Below are 15,025 nucleotides of genomic sequence, written 5' to 3'. Positions count from 1 at the left end.
CAGACAGAGTCAAGTCCGGCATCCTCAACATGCTTTTCACTCTTGGAATTTTGTTTGCAAATAAGAAGATGATGACCTGCAATATATACAAACTGATACAGAAATGGCAAGTTCATTGGTTTTGCTTCATTGGCATCCCCACTATTCGTTATTTAACCTTGCATGCCCTGAGTTTTGCCTACCAGTATCATGGCACGTACTTTCATCGTTTTTTGCCAGTTTGACTCCCAAGCAACTAACCAATATACAACCACCCACGAAAACTGCAGAAGAACCATGAGGAAGTTCAGCCTGCCAATTTGGCTTGTCAAGATGGTTGTTCCTTCTTCTATTCCAGATAAGGCCTGCTACTCCTAGTGTATTGACACTGATCCAGGTTGATTATAACCAGCTTCAGTGTTGTCCAAAAGGAGGCAATGGGGGAGGAGGGGTCACCAAGCACTCGGAGGAAGAAATCTCAAAACGGAAGCAAAACCTGTCCTGCGAGCGGACCTCACCATCAACCTCTACAAAAATGGCATTGTTCTGATCCAAGCCTCAACCAATAATCTTAATAAATTTGCAGACCTTTTCATCCTCCTCAGAAACCATGTGCACGACACAGATAGGGTAACTAACACCTGCACCAATGACCCACCGTCCTGCCAGCCTATTGTGCCCAGCCACCCTCATACCCCCCCAAGGGCATCCACTGCAGTTCTTCCTATCCCCCCAGCATGCCTACTGACCCTGATTTCTGATGCTCCCATACGCCCTTGATCCCTTCCCGCCCAGCACCCCCCACCAACAGAGAGACTGGTACGCTCCCAATGACCCCGGACTCAGTTTGAACTAGCCCTCCAATGGCTCCCAACACTGCTCACCCGTACCGTTATAGCTCATCCCCCCAGCACCTCCAACAGAGTCGCCCCCAGACCTCCGATCTCCTCCCCGCCACACATCCACCAAAACCACGAGCTAGGTACACCTCCAAAGACCCTGGAGTCAGCTCAAGCCAACCTATCTCCCCTTCCACCTTTACATGCCTCCTGTACTGCTCCTGAACCCTTGCCCCCCTGCCCTCTAGCACCCCCAGCTTATATTGATCTCGAAACTCTGCACTCCAGAGTGGCTAAACTAACCCAGAGCATCCATAGCTCCATCCTGGACCTTATGAACCTCCTTCACCTTGCCGAGCTCTCCCTTGCTAACCTCAAGCCGCCTCATACCTCCCCCCTACCAATCACCGAGCCTCCCAAGCACCCACTTCCGCTACCTCTGAGACATCTTCGCCCGCGTAAACAGCCTTGCCACCTCTCAGAGGAGGAATCCCGAGCTCTCGCACTCTCTTACAACTCTACCACCACCACCTCTAATCCTCTAGACCTCGCGGGAAACAAAATCCTAGCCATCCTCCAAGACCACAACTCTGTCCAAGCCATCCCTCGTCCAGTAGATAGGAGTCCTGAACACCCCATCACCTCGGTCACCATCAACTCAACAGGCCAGCTACCCTCCATAACAGAAGTGTGGTGAAAAGCAACCTCGCGCCTGTAGTCCTGTCCGTCCAGACCCCTGACAGTCCCACAGACCCCCCCCATCTGGTCTCTTAATCAACTGCCGTTCGGCAGTCAAGCATGCCGCTGATATAGCTGACCTCATCCTGAACAAAAATTTAGACCTAGCTATACTAACATAATCTTGGCTCAATGAATACTCTTCCCCTTGCCTAGACTTTTTAGCCCCTCCCAATTACAACATCGCCAGACTGGACAGACATTCCAACAGGAAAGGAGGAGGCATTGCCTGCATCTACCGATTCTCCCTCCTTGTCACGGAACTCTCGGCGGACACCACTGACTCGTGTGAATACCTCGCACTCTCCATTTGCAGCAACTCATTACATCTTTGCAACTTGCAAATTTTTTACCACCCTCCAGGTTCTAACGACTCTTTCACCGATCACCTCTTGGAAATCATCACAACTAAGATTTTCTCCAATGCCGAAGAGATTTTCCTGGGTGATTTCAACCTGCACTGGAATGACCCTAAAGATCCCTACGTCAACGCCATCAAAGACCTCCTAACCGACCAAGCCCTGACTCAAGCCTGCTCTCTGCCAACCCACTCAACAGGGCCAACCTTAACTGGATCATTTCTAAGGAATCCTCAGTCAAGCTCATCTCCATAGACCCTTGTGACTGGTCTGACCACCACTCCATCTCCTTCATTTTCCCTGGGACCCGCAAGACAAAGACACCACAACTGGTGATTCCCAAACGCTGGACCAGAGACACTTATGAAACTGGAGGCTCGCCACAAATCTGACCTCCCCCCTCGCACATAACCACGGTCAGCGACCTCAATGAACATTACTCGTCGTCTATATCAAACATTCTGGACGACCTTGCCCATCTAAAACTAAAAAGAACACAAATTAAAGACAGAAACCCCTGGTTCACGGGTTCCCTCAACATGGAGAGGAGATCCCTACGGCAATCTGAAAGAATCTGGAGGCAACACCCCTCTGCTACGCATCTAAAACTTCTCCGCCAGGCGATAAACTCCTACAACAAGCACATCCTCAATTCCAAAAAAGAATATTTCAGATCGGAATGGGGGGAACACCAAGAATAGACCCCGCAAGCTCTTTGAACTGGTCAAACACCAATCAAATAAACTGGGTAAAACACCGAAATAATCCCCCATATCTTTTAACATTGTCAGAGGAATTCTCCTCTTTCTTCGCTGATAAAATAACAGCATTAGGAATTGAACTCAGTACCGCCACCTACTCTCAACCCCTTCCGGACCTGCCCCCTTTTTCCGCACCACCCCCTCTGGCCTCACCTAAAAACCAAGCCCGCTGGACCAACTTCGAATACTATGACGAAGACTCCATCTCCAAAACCCTCTCTACCTTAAACCCAAATAAAAACTTTAATGACCCGCTGCCATCCAACTGCCTCGCTGATGCCTCCCAATCCATTGTTCCTTGCTGGACTGCAATAATCAACCCCTCTCTCCAGCAGGGTTCGATTCCAGATCCCTTGAAAGCCGGCCAAGTCCTCCCTATTTTAAAAAAAAAACATTGCTGGATCCAGCCTCCCCCGACAATTTCAGACCTATCTCCAATATCCCGTAGTATTGGAGAATTGTGTACAACAGCAACTAAGTCAGCACATCAACAACTTCCACCTACTTGATGACTTCCAATCTGGATTCAGACCGGGGCACAGCACTGAAACTACTATGCTCCACAACGTGGACGACACCCTCCAAGCCCTAGACCAAGGCAAAACCTGCCTTCTAATCCTCTTAGATCTATCCTCCGCCTTTGATACGGTCAACTATGAAAAACTACTTGAACGCCTCAAGCTCAGGATGGGTCTGGATGGTGTGGTCCTTGAATGGTTCAGGTCCTTCCTCCACAACCGTTCTCAGAGATTCCTCATTAACGGCAACCTATCAGCTCCCACCCCGGTCACGGTTGGAGTCCCCCAAGGTTCAACCCTGTTCCCCACCCTCTTTAATCTTTACTTAGAGTCTCTCGCAAAAGTTCTTCATACCGCCAACATCTCCTACCATATGTACGCGGACGATACCCAAATATATATCAATATTTCTTCACTCGAGGAGATCCTCTCCCTGAATGAGACCCTGAAACGGACTGTCCAATGGCTAGCTGCTAACCAACTCAAACTCAACGCAAAGAAAACTGAATTTCTCCTAATCTCCCCTTCTAAAGCCAACCCGGAGATTCAGATGTGGATCAAGGCCATCACAGCACTAAACTGCCCGCCGACCATTGTGGACTCTGCCAAAACCCTGGGCATAATCTTCGACTGTAACTTGAACATGCGAGACCACATTAACTCGATGGCTAAAGCAGCCAGATTCCACCTGGGCTACCTATGGAAGCTGAAACCTTTCATCGATGCTCCTGACTTAAAAATGGCAGTTCAAGCTCTACTCATATCTAGACTGGAATATGGATGCTCCACCCGTACAGGATTACCCAAGATCTCCTTGGCACCTCTAAAAGCCTGCCTCTGCTGGAGTGAGGTTTTCCCTAAGAATCGTATACCTCCTCCATTTTATCATTTTTGAATTAAAACGAATAACTGAATAATATTAATAGTATTAATGGTTTGCTGTGTGTTTGATTAATCAACATTACTAATTAGAAAATACACGTGGGAATCGCATTTGCATGGCCTGATTGATACGTAAACTAATTTCGTACGCATACTAATGTCAGATATTTAGAATTTGCATGTTATATGTTGCTTTTGTGATGTGATTTGTAAATCGTGCTTTTAATTGTGAGTATAAACCACAATGCGTGTTGCTTTTGCTAGATAAATACACACACATAGAGGGTTTAGAAAGGGAATAACATTTTAATAGTCATTTCCATGTATTAATTACGTTTTGTGTTTCTTTGCTTAAGTTGACCTTTCTGGAGTGGCCACAAAATGGCTGCCATCCCTATTTTGACGGACAGACGAGATACAGAAGTCACTGAGTGAATTGCGCCTGCGCTAAAAGATGAGCAACAATAACCTCGTCCTGACCCCAGGCAGACTGTACTCATGAAGGTCGTACCGGGAGGAGTGCCAATCCTCAAACAATGAACTTCCTTAAACTAAGAACTGTTATAATTGATGACACCATGGACACAAACCCGTATGGGAATGAACATGCCCTGAATGGACTAGAAACTGTTACAAATTTATTAATAAATTGAGAACAACATCTAATGAAACATTGAACGTGTGAGAATCAGGAAGAATGATCCTGGTTCAACCAATCGGATTTGTTCTAAAACATGTATTGTAACATTTTGTTGTTGATTTTACTATAAAAGAAGTAGACTAGAGAGGGTCGGTAGGTTCACTTTACCAGATTTCCTGATGTTATGCTGACGGAGAGGACGGTGACACTGCTGGACAGCTGCTTGCCAGAGACTCTGATGGACTGATCAGATGCCCAATTAATTTACGAACTGATTGATCGATTTATGGGCATAGAGACGAAAGATCTGAATTTGACATAGGGGACGCCATTTAGCCAGATTAGGTAAATATGCGAACCAAAATATTGAATGCTTTATGATTTCCTTATGCTATAATTAGATAAACATTTCAATTCATTTAAACCGGTGTCTGATTATTATTGGAAGTGTATTGATGTATATTGTTTAGAAGAATTAGGTGTAGCTTTTCCCAGCAACTAAGCTGATCCATGGCCTATAGTATGGGAGGAACTGCTAGGTTATAAAGGTATTGAGACCCTGGTGAGGTAGGGATGAATAGGTGAACTTGTAGTTACTCATCAGGTGATTGGTGCAATCTTCCTCCCATATATTTCCAGCGCATGGAATAGAGGGTAAGGAATTTCCCCTCTCTCGAGGACCATTGATCTAAAGGTAGAATGAATGATTGGTGTTATGGGCCCCACCAGTGAATGAATGTGGTTGTTAAAGATCTGTGGTCTGTGACATAGCGAGGGGATTTTGGTATTCAGCGCTGGAGCACCTCAACGCAGCCGCCAGACTACTTACCGGCACCAGGAAATTCGACCACAACTCTCCACATATGAAAGCGCTGAATTGGCTCCCTCTAGAGGCCATAATTCTGTTGAAACTGGCATGCATTACACACAAGGCTCTTTACACAAACTCCCCTGCTTATCTGGCACAGAAACTAGTGGTATCTGGAGGAAGCAGGAACTCCTGGTCCGCTAGAAACCTCTTACTCCAACTTGCCTTTTTTAAGAAAAAAAACCTACAATAGGGCGTTCACCGGGGCAGCACCAAGAATTTGGAACTGTTTCCCACCCGCCATCAGAAGAATCCCTTCTCTAGCACGTTTCAAGAAGGAGGCCAAAACCTTCCTAATGGGTAAATATCTCATCTAAGGCCTGCCCTCAACCACCACAATGCGCCTGATGAACCTAAGACTATCGCTTCTTCCCCAGATCATCAATTCTCCCTGCCGAGAATATGTGGGGCCTTTGTCTCTACTGACTAGCTATGATTGTAACCATACACTTGTATCCCCTTTTTTCCCCTATGTTCTCAGCTCCCCTGACCATCGCCAACCTTTTGTATATTTTTGTTTATTTCTGCACTTTAGACTTTTGTTTTGTTCACCTCTGTATACCGTGTAAAGCGCTCTGATACCCTCACGGGTCAAGTTCGCGCTCTTTAAAATGCTAAAATAAAATAAAACACCTCTGACAGCAGGAAATTACAGACTGGTTCTGAGGGAGCAACTAGAAACAATGTTGCGATAAAATGAACCATTGTCTGTCTGGTTTAAACCGTTAGTGGTGAACTTTAAATCAAGATTGCAATGTCACCAATAATGGATTCGGCGACCGCCTGACACAAAAAAGAGAAAATAAATTAACACAAAGGCAAAAACATAGCGATACCAAAGGGGATAATGGACGGAGCGTTTGAGCAAATCAAACACTCACCCCCAGTCAACTGATCTGGGTTTAATCCATCATCATTCTTTAGCTCACTCCACCACCCCAGTTCAGACATGGCCATATGCAAATCAGTCCGACCCTGTGCCTCATGAGAACAGTCCAGCCCTAACTGCCAAGCCATGTCTTCCCTGGACCGGAAACAAGCATCCTGGGACCGGGTTCGGGTTCATAACCCTTGTCAACCAGGCTATCTTGAATCCAGTGGTAAAGTGAGCAAGGGACCCACGTCTGGGCATACCCTGCCAACTTAGGGCGAACAAAGCGATACCAAAGGGGATGATCGACGGACAGTTTGAGCAAATCAAACACTCACCCCCAGTCAACTGATCTGGGTTTAACCCATCACCGTTCTTTAGCCCACTATGCCACCCCAGTTCAGACATGGCCATATGCAAATCAGTCTGACCCTGTGCCTCATGGGAACAGTCCAGTCCGAATTGCTAAGCCATGCCTTCCCTGGACCGGAAACAAGCATCCCGGGACCGGGTTCGGGTTCATAACCCTCGTCAACCAGGCTATCTTGAATCCAGTGGTAAAGTGAGCAAGGGACCCACGTTTGGGCATACCTTGCCAACTTAGGGCGAACAAAGCGATACCAAAGGGGATGATGGACGGACCTTTTGAGCAAATCAAACACTCACCCCCAGTCAACTGATCTGGGTTTAATCCATCATTCTTTAGCTCACTCCACCACCCCAGTTCAGACATGGCCATATGCAAATCATAACCCTCGTCAACCAGGCTATCTTGAATCCAGTGGTAAAGTGAGCAAGGGACCCACGTCTGGGCATACCCTGCCAACTTAGGGCGAACACATGACCGGATTTCCAACAGTAAACACTTTGGAAACTGGAGCGCGGCAACCCAGGAATGCGCAGCAGCATCAGGCTGGGGGTCCAACACCACTGCAGCAGCCAGGAAAACACAGCAAGAGACTGGATATGAGACTTGGAACACAATCGCTTAACAGCGCACAACTGCAAACAGAAGGAAAATAGCGGGGGCGATGCAAAGGTGAGAGTTGGTCAAAACAACCAGGCGATCCCAGCAGCCTAACAACAAGCCTTACTTGCCCTGTACTTGCCATACTCCCCATCCTTTTTACCCTCTGCTTGAACCCTGCCATTGTAGGGTCTGGAATCAGGGCCATTTATCAGACTGAAGAGACCAACATTAAAAAGGGTGTAATCAAGATGAAAATATGTGTATTATCAAAACTCATATACTGATGTTTGGAGAATAATAGTTCGGGAGACCTATAGTTCATATTATAACCTTGGTGCCAAAGGCATTTGAGCTATGGCTATTATATAATATCCATGCAGAGGCATTCCAATAAAACCTGAAGCAGCGAAGTAATCACTGCTGGTAGTCTTGTAGAGCGTGGTCACTAATGTCATCTTTCCCTTCGTCATCACTATTAAAATACTAATAATATTATTGCTCTGGTTGATTTTCATTGAACACAAGTATCCCATAACACAAATGGTTGGCAACTCCTGGGACAACAATGCGCTCAATATTCTAAAATACGGGCATGGCCTAGAACTCACAAAGAGGCCACAGTTAAACCATCTGCGAAAAGTAAAGTACAAGCACTGTCATTATACTAAGGAAATATTTTGAAGCTGGCCCTGAAGAGCTCTGTTGAGAATCTGCCCAGGGCACTAAGTGACCAAGGATTCTTTCTGTTCCAAACTTTTACATATATCCATGCCCAGATGCCAAACACGCTTACTGGTTGATTTCCAGCCCTGCAAATCGTTTAGAAGTCTGAGTCATGGACTTTTACAAAATGTACTGCCCAGTGGACTGCACACTTTAGATGACAGTGAACTGCTATATACTCTTGCCTACACAACTGTCTCCAAAGAGTTCCCAATTTTTTTTAAAAAAACAAAGCGCCATTCAGACAATTGATTGGGTTCTTGCGACACTAGGTCTCTCTCAATGACAAGAAGCAGCCCATTATTCTGCTGTTTAATTGTTCCTGGGCACGTAAATATCTAAAGTGGAAGCAGAACGTTTTTACCTCTTTGAAACATGGTATCAAATTTGTGGACTTAATATCTCTTCCCCAATCCCAAGGTAGAATTAGTTTGGTAAACATTTGCTGGGCTACATGTCTTAATGCATCCTCCAGGTCACAACACATATTGCCTAAGAATGATATCAGTTCAGGAGTAATCGAGCATGATGTGACAACAATTTAGTGGACACATGGGTGATCTAGTTCTGGGCTTCCCCAATTCTAAAGCTAGTCTGCAGTAATTGAGAAACTCAAGAAAACATCAAGTCAGAATTTCAGGTGACTTTAGAGGTGACTTTTCTGTTTGATGTTTTCTTCAGATCCATGTACAACAAGCAAGACAACTTTACATAATTTAGAAGGTAAAAGTTGTCTGGGTTCTATCATGACCATACTAAAGACTTTAGACTGACCAACTTTTCATGGTTTTCAGCAAAGCCAAGAAGGGCTAAGCTAAGTAACAAATGGGCCTGGAAAGATGGGTTGATGCTTGCATTCATGTCCCTCAAAGTTTGGCGTTTCCTTTTCCAGGTGGGAATAGAAACCACTCCACAAGCGGCATTATCACAACATTGCTGCTGTTCACTGGCATTTCACTGGTGGGCATCTGGAAAGTGGCAACATAGACCAAAAATACTTTCCTTCGCCAAATGCGTTAGAAAATTTAAGCTATGGAAATCTTTGAGGCAACTGCAGCAGTAGGTCCCTCCATCTCATTGGCTGGAGTTTGTCATACAATGATGTGGATATACTGCACATGGTGCAATATTGAATGAGTGCTGTTGTAGATTGGGGTTACATATTTTTACTGAGAATTTCCAAACTGTTGATGGGAAACAACTGTAGCATGTGAACCATTCATCGCTGGAGGACCATGGATGTCTAATGATGTCACTTATCAAAGACACAAAACAACATTTTTGTACTCACTCAATGGTAAATACGTTGGAACTAATAGTAACAAACTATTATTTGAGCATAGTTTGCTAAGAAGACGAAGACTTCAATATCAGTCACATAATGTACCTCAAGGAATGGAAGGGTGATCATTTTCGTTCAAGCAAACAAAGAAACGTTTTAAAGGATCATTTAATAGTAAAGCAGACACACTTCTGCCAATCGATATCCCTTCTCATATTATAGGAGTTCCTTATAGCCTTTCAAAGGCGGACATTTTCAAGCCACCTGAAATTCTGTTGGTTTTCAAACCTGTTAGTCTACATTCTTCAGGATGCAATCACTTTCCCCCAATACACTATATCACAATTACACCATTATTAACCTTTTTTGTATAAAAAGGGCAAAACAGTAGTAAACATTCAGTCTGTAAAAACATATTTAATGTTCATTAAACTGACAAAGTGCTTCATGTATCCAGGCCATTAAAACTGGACTATTTTCTGTCACACTGAGCTGTGAAAATCAGCATCAACAAAAGAAACTTGAGGCAAGACAAACTCCACTCATTGCTAGCAGACAATCTGGAAGCCTTTTAATACCGCAAGCTCTATTTATTGCTTTATTGCCTAAGCGGACTAGCTGGCGGCAACAGTACAGCTGGGTAGAGCCCAAAATAGTAATCCGCCTCAATAGTTTATGATTAAATTAATACAAGTAGTGAATATCAACAAAAAAAGAAAAAAATATTTTATAAAGTTGATGGTTTCATAGATCTCCCACTGTGTTTGCTTCACACAGAGTAAATCAATTTGTGCTTCGGTGATATGCCACACCAGTTTAAAAATAATAACAGAAAAAGTAAGGCATCAGTAAAGTTTAAAGTTCACCTATAGGAATGGGATTAAAATAAAAAGCTCGGGACACCAAACAGCAGTCACCCTCATGACATTAAGGTGATAATGATTCATATTCCCAGGCAGAAATCTGTGCAAAGAGGGTTCATAAATGAGGTTCTGCGCTGCTTTTCAACGCAGCTCTTGCATAACATAGAAGCCGATCTCTGTCCTGCATATGCGTCGATGCACCATGTGCTCTGTGAGATCATGCCTCTGTAAGATAATGCATTGGAAATGTTTGTCCCGTAACTGCAGCGATGGGTCGTAATGCCCCAATGAAGAGCTTCGCAAAGAATCTTGGTCAAAGGGATCTAAACGCTGGAGAAAACTGATGAGATTACCCAGGCTGCTTTACTTTAGGAGCAGCAGGCTTGAATATACGAGCTTCTAACAGGTAATACTTGTCACAGGAAGCACAGCAATCCCTGTACTGAGTAAATCTATGTCATTGCGGGTCGGAGCCAAAATTCCAAAACGCTCCGCAAATCTCGCAGAGCAAAATCCATTACTTTCCAGCTTTCATGTATGACGACGGAATAGTGCCGCGAGCAGTTAAACCCTCAAAGCGCTTGTAAGTGTAATTGATGAACACCCAGTCCTTGTTCTTGTAGTCAGATTCCTGGTGGTTGCTTGTGGCCCCTGGTAGGGAACAGCAAGTACAAAGGATTAATACTAAAAAAATACAATGAAAAACAAGTTCAATTTTAATTCAAGACATCATCAACTATAAGGAAAGAGGAAAAATAACAAATTCCACTTGCTGTGCTTTAGCTTTTTATCACAAAGTGCTCTACACAACACAATGAAAGCATAAACAGATAGGGAGGATGAACATTTACTTTTAGCTTCAGTGATTTTAAGCACAGAGCCAATCTCTAGTCGGTGCCACTCATGACTTTTGCACAGCACAAAAGCAAAACATTACAATGCACTACTAAACTTGGGATTTGAAATTCACACCTCAAAGCATCATTCCCATCTGAACCCCAGAGATGGGCAAACTGTAGATCAGCCTCCATTTTGTGGATAAGCACACATTTGAGATCATATAGTATTATTAATGTAGAATTTAAAACAGTACGTTAGATATTTTTTTTAAAGCTTTAAGATGACACTTTAACGTTGCAGCTACAGAGAAGGATATAGTAATCAATTCTGTTCACAAAATTGGGAATTGACCATTAGGTTTTCAAATCATTTCATGGCCAAGGTTCAGGCTATCTTATTCAGTGCCTTCAGGCCAACAGGCGCACTTTTCAACAGAACATTAACACTTCAACATTACCTATTATGCTCATTACCTCTACAATATAATACCTCTTCAATCCATTGTCATCATACGAACATTAACTTGCGTGCCATTAATAAAGCAACTAGTAAGAGGACGTTTAGTATTAGGAGTAGGGTTAGGGTTAGAGAAGAGGTCCATATTTTACAATAATAATGAAATATACAATAAATTAATTAATCCAATTCAACTAACTGATTTAAACAGTAATATTGAACAATGATGAGGTTAAGGATAGCAGTAAGGTAAAATAATTTCTTTGGGAAATCAGATTTTTAAATTTTTATGTAACTATTGCAATAAAAAACAAATATTGGTAAAGCCAGTATGTCTTGCCTACAGGAGAGCTGTTGGCTTTGTAAATTTCTTTTAACCTTGTTGTACAGTAGCATGCTTTTAAATAATGCTGATCTTTTGGTTAGTCTTTTCTCTTGGAATGCCAGTGCCAAGACCCCTGGGCATTCACGCTTTATAAGCTTTTTATGTACTTACTGTGCAGCATGGCTTCTACGCGCTCTGACGCTGCCAGCACTAACAGAGAAGGGCAGTAATTTATTTTCTTAGTATGGCATTATTCTCTGCTTTCACAAAACGTTTAATTAAAATAATTAAAATAAAAGTTTAATTATCTTACGTCCAAGTTTGTCTCCACATGAAGACAGTGCCAAAAAGGCAATGCAGAGCAGGGAGCGCAGCTCCAGCTGCATCTTTGCAGCATCTTGAAACCCGTTAGCACGACTTTTGAACTCTTGTTCTTCTAGCAGGATGGACGGGGCAAGCGACGAATGAGGAGGGAGTGGAGGGCTCACATGGCAAGCCACAATGGGGGGAGGACAGGGCAGACCAGAGAAGCATTAACACAGGAGGAGGTTGGGGGGCAGGGCAAGCAGCAATGCAGGAGGGGTTAAAGAGGAAAGGGGTGAAGGTAAGAGTCAAAAAAATACCTCTGAAAGAGGCGAGCAGTGAAAGTACATTGGACAAGGGAAGCAGTACTTAGGCAGTACTTCAGAATAGGGACAAATACATAAAGGAAAAAATGAAGCAGGCACTCGCTGACCATGGAGAAGGAAGGAAGTAGGCGTGACGATGAAGCCAACCAATGGTAAGCAATGAGCGGGCTCTAAGCCCCCTGCAAGTAAACAAAATGTCTCATAAGTGACCGTGTATGCACTGTTTCAGGTAAGAAGTAAATTATATTGTGTAGGGGGGAGGGTGGAGAAAAACTATCAAAGAGGGGAAGGTGCTCACCAAACAATCTGAAAAGCATAAAACACTTCACAGTGCCCCTAAAAATCAAGGGACGCTAGGGTACAGGTAAAAGTGTGTTTAAGGAAGGAGAAGGGATGTGTCCTGCCTGAGGGGAAACAGGCGTAACCTCGTAGGACGTTTACCATGCACGTATCTATATCTTTACCAAGTAGTACTTTACTATGTAGGTACGTTTTTGTTATTAACATACCTTTTTAGTTTATTTTCAAAAAGTGATTTAAAGGGCGGGTAGTGGTAAAAGAAGGTGAAAAGGACTCAGAGGTTATGGGGTGGATTAAGATAAAGGGAGGTAAGGGTGACTTGAAGGTTCAGGGGTAAGTAGAGCTTAAAGGAAGGTGAGAGTAACTTAACTTGAAGGTTCAGGAGTGGGTAGAAGTAAAGGAAGGTAAGGGTGATTCTAGAGTTCAGGGCTGGGTAGAGGTAAGAGTGATTTTAGGGTTCAGTGTGGGGAGAGGTAAAGGGAGGTATGGAAGGATTTAGGGTTCATGGGTGGGTCAAGGTAAAAGGAATTAAGGGTCATTTTCAGGTTTAGGGATGGGAAGAGGTAAAGGGAGGTAAGGGTGATTTTTGGGGTTAGTGGGAAACAAACCTTTTGAAATCACCACGTTTGATGATGAATAAAACGTCCTCTAAATTCTAAACAAACAGTGGCAAAGCCAATAGGTCTCGCCTATGTGAAATCGATTTGCTTTGACAATGTCTTTTAGCCATAGTTAACAGTTAGTGGTTAGTAGCATAGTGTGGGGTAGTATACAGTAGCGTAGAGTGGCACAGCGTAGGGTGGCATACAGTAGAGTGCCATAGGGTAGAGTGGCATAGTGTGGCTTGGATTAGCATAGTGTGGCTTGAAGTGGCATAGAAGGGAGTGGAGTGGCACAAAGTAGGGTAGAGTGGCATACATAGTAAAGCAGCACAGATTAGAATGGTGTAGGGAAGAATACAGTGGCCCGGAGTGGAGCAGAGTGGCGTAGAGTAGAATGGCGTAGAGTGGTATAGAGCAGAGTGGCTTAGAGTGGGGTGGCATGATGTGGAGTAGTGGAGTGGAATAGAATGGAGTGGCGTAGAGTGGCATGAAGTGCTGTAGAGTACTGAATAGAGTGGTGTGGAGCACAGTGGCTTAGAGTAGAGCGGAACAGAGAAGAGTAGAGCAGAACAGAGAAGAGTAGAGCGGAACAGAGAAGAGTAGAGCGGAACAGAGAAGAGTAGAGCGGAACAGAGAAGAGTAGAGTGAAACAGAGTAAACTGGAAAGGAGTGGGGCAGAGTAGGGCAGAGTAGTGCGGGGCAGAGTAGAGCGGGGCAGAGTAGATTAGGGAGTGGGGCTGAGTAGAGTGGGGCTGAGTAGAGTGGGGCAGTTTAGAGTGGGGCAGTCTAGAGTGGGGCAGTCTAGAGTGGGGCAGTCTAGAGTGGGGCAGAGTGGCGTGACACAGAATGGAGAGGGGCAGAGTAAAATGGCCTGGAGTGAAGTGGCATAGCGTTGAGTGGCTTAATGCGGAGTGGAATGGTGTAATGCGGAGTAGACTGGCATAGAGTGGCATGGAGTGAAGTGGCACAGAGTGGCATTCTGTGGAGTGGCTTGGATTAGAGTGGCATAGAGAGGAGTGTAGAAGAGTGGAATGGAATGGCATAGTGTAAAGTGACAAAGTAAAGTGTTAAAGTAGAGTGGTGTAGAGTGGCATACAGTGGGTTGATGTGGCATGATGTAGAGTGGAGTGGCGTATTGAGTGGCTTAGAATGAAGTGGCATTGAGTAGAGTGGCTTTGAGTGCTAGTGTGTGGAGAATAGTGGTGTAGAGTGATGTGAAGTACAGTGGTTTAGAGAGAATTGGCATGTAGAATCATGGGGTATAGTGGAGTGGTATAGAGTGTAGTAGCGTACAGTAGTACAGTTGTGGATATATGCAAGTAAAGCGACAATCGAGACGGCAGGCAGGGTGAAATCAACTAAAATAAGGAGCCATATGCCTGGGATAAAAGAAGGAAAGCACATTTGTTGTCTCGGAAATATAAATGTAAAAAATTGGGCATTGCCAAAAGACAAGGCAGAAAGACAACGAAGAAGAACTCGTGTACACAGTCCATGCTCCAGGGATGAACACAAGAAAGGAAGGGGATCCCAGAGAAGCTAAACAATCGAAAGATTTCGATTGAGAGTAACAACGAAAA

The sequence above is a fragment of the Triturus cristatus genome, unplaced genomic scaffold (assembly GCF_964204655.1).
Source record: "Triturus cristatus unplaced genomic scaffold, aTriCri1.1 SCAFFOLD_105, whole genome shotgun sequence".
NCBI classification, from domain to species: Eukaryota; Metazoa; Chordata; class Amphibia; order Caudata; family Salamandridae; genus Triturus; species Triturus cristatus.
The sequence above is the reverse complement of the archived record's forward strand: the minus strand, read 5'-3'. Positions refer to the sequence as shown.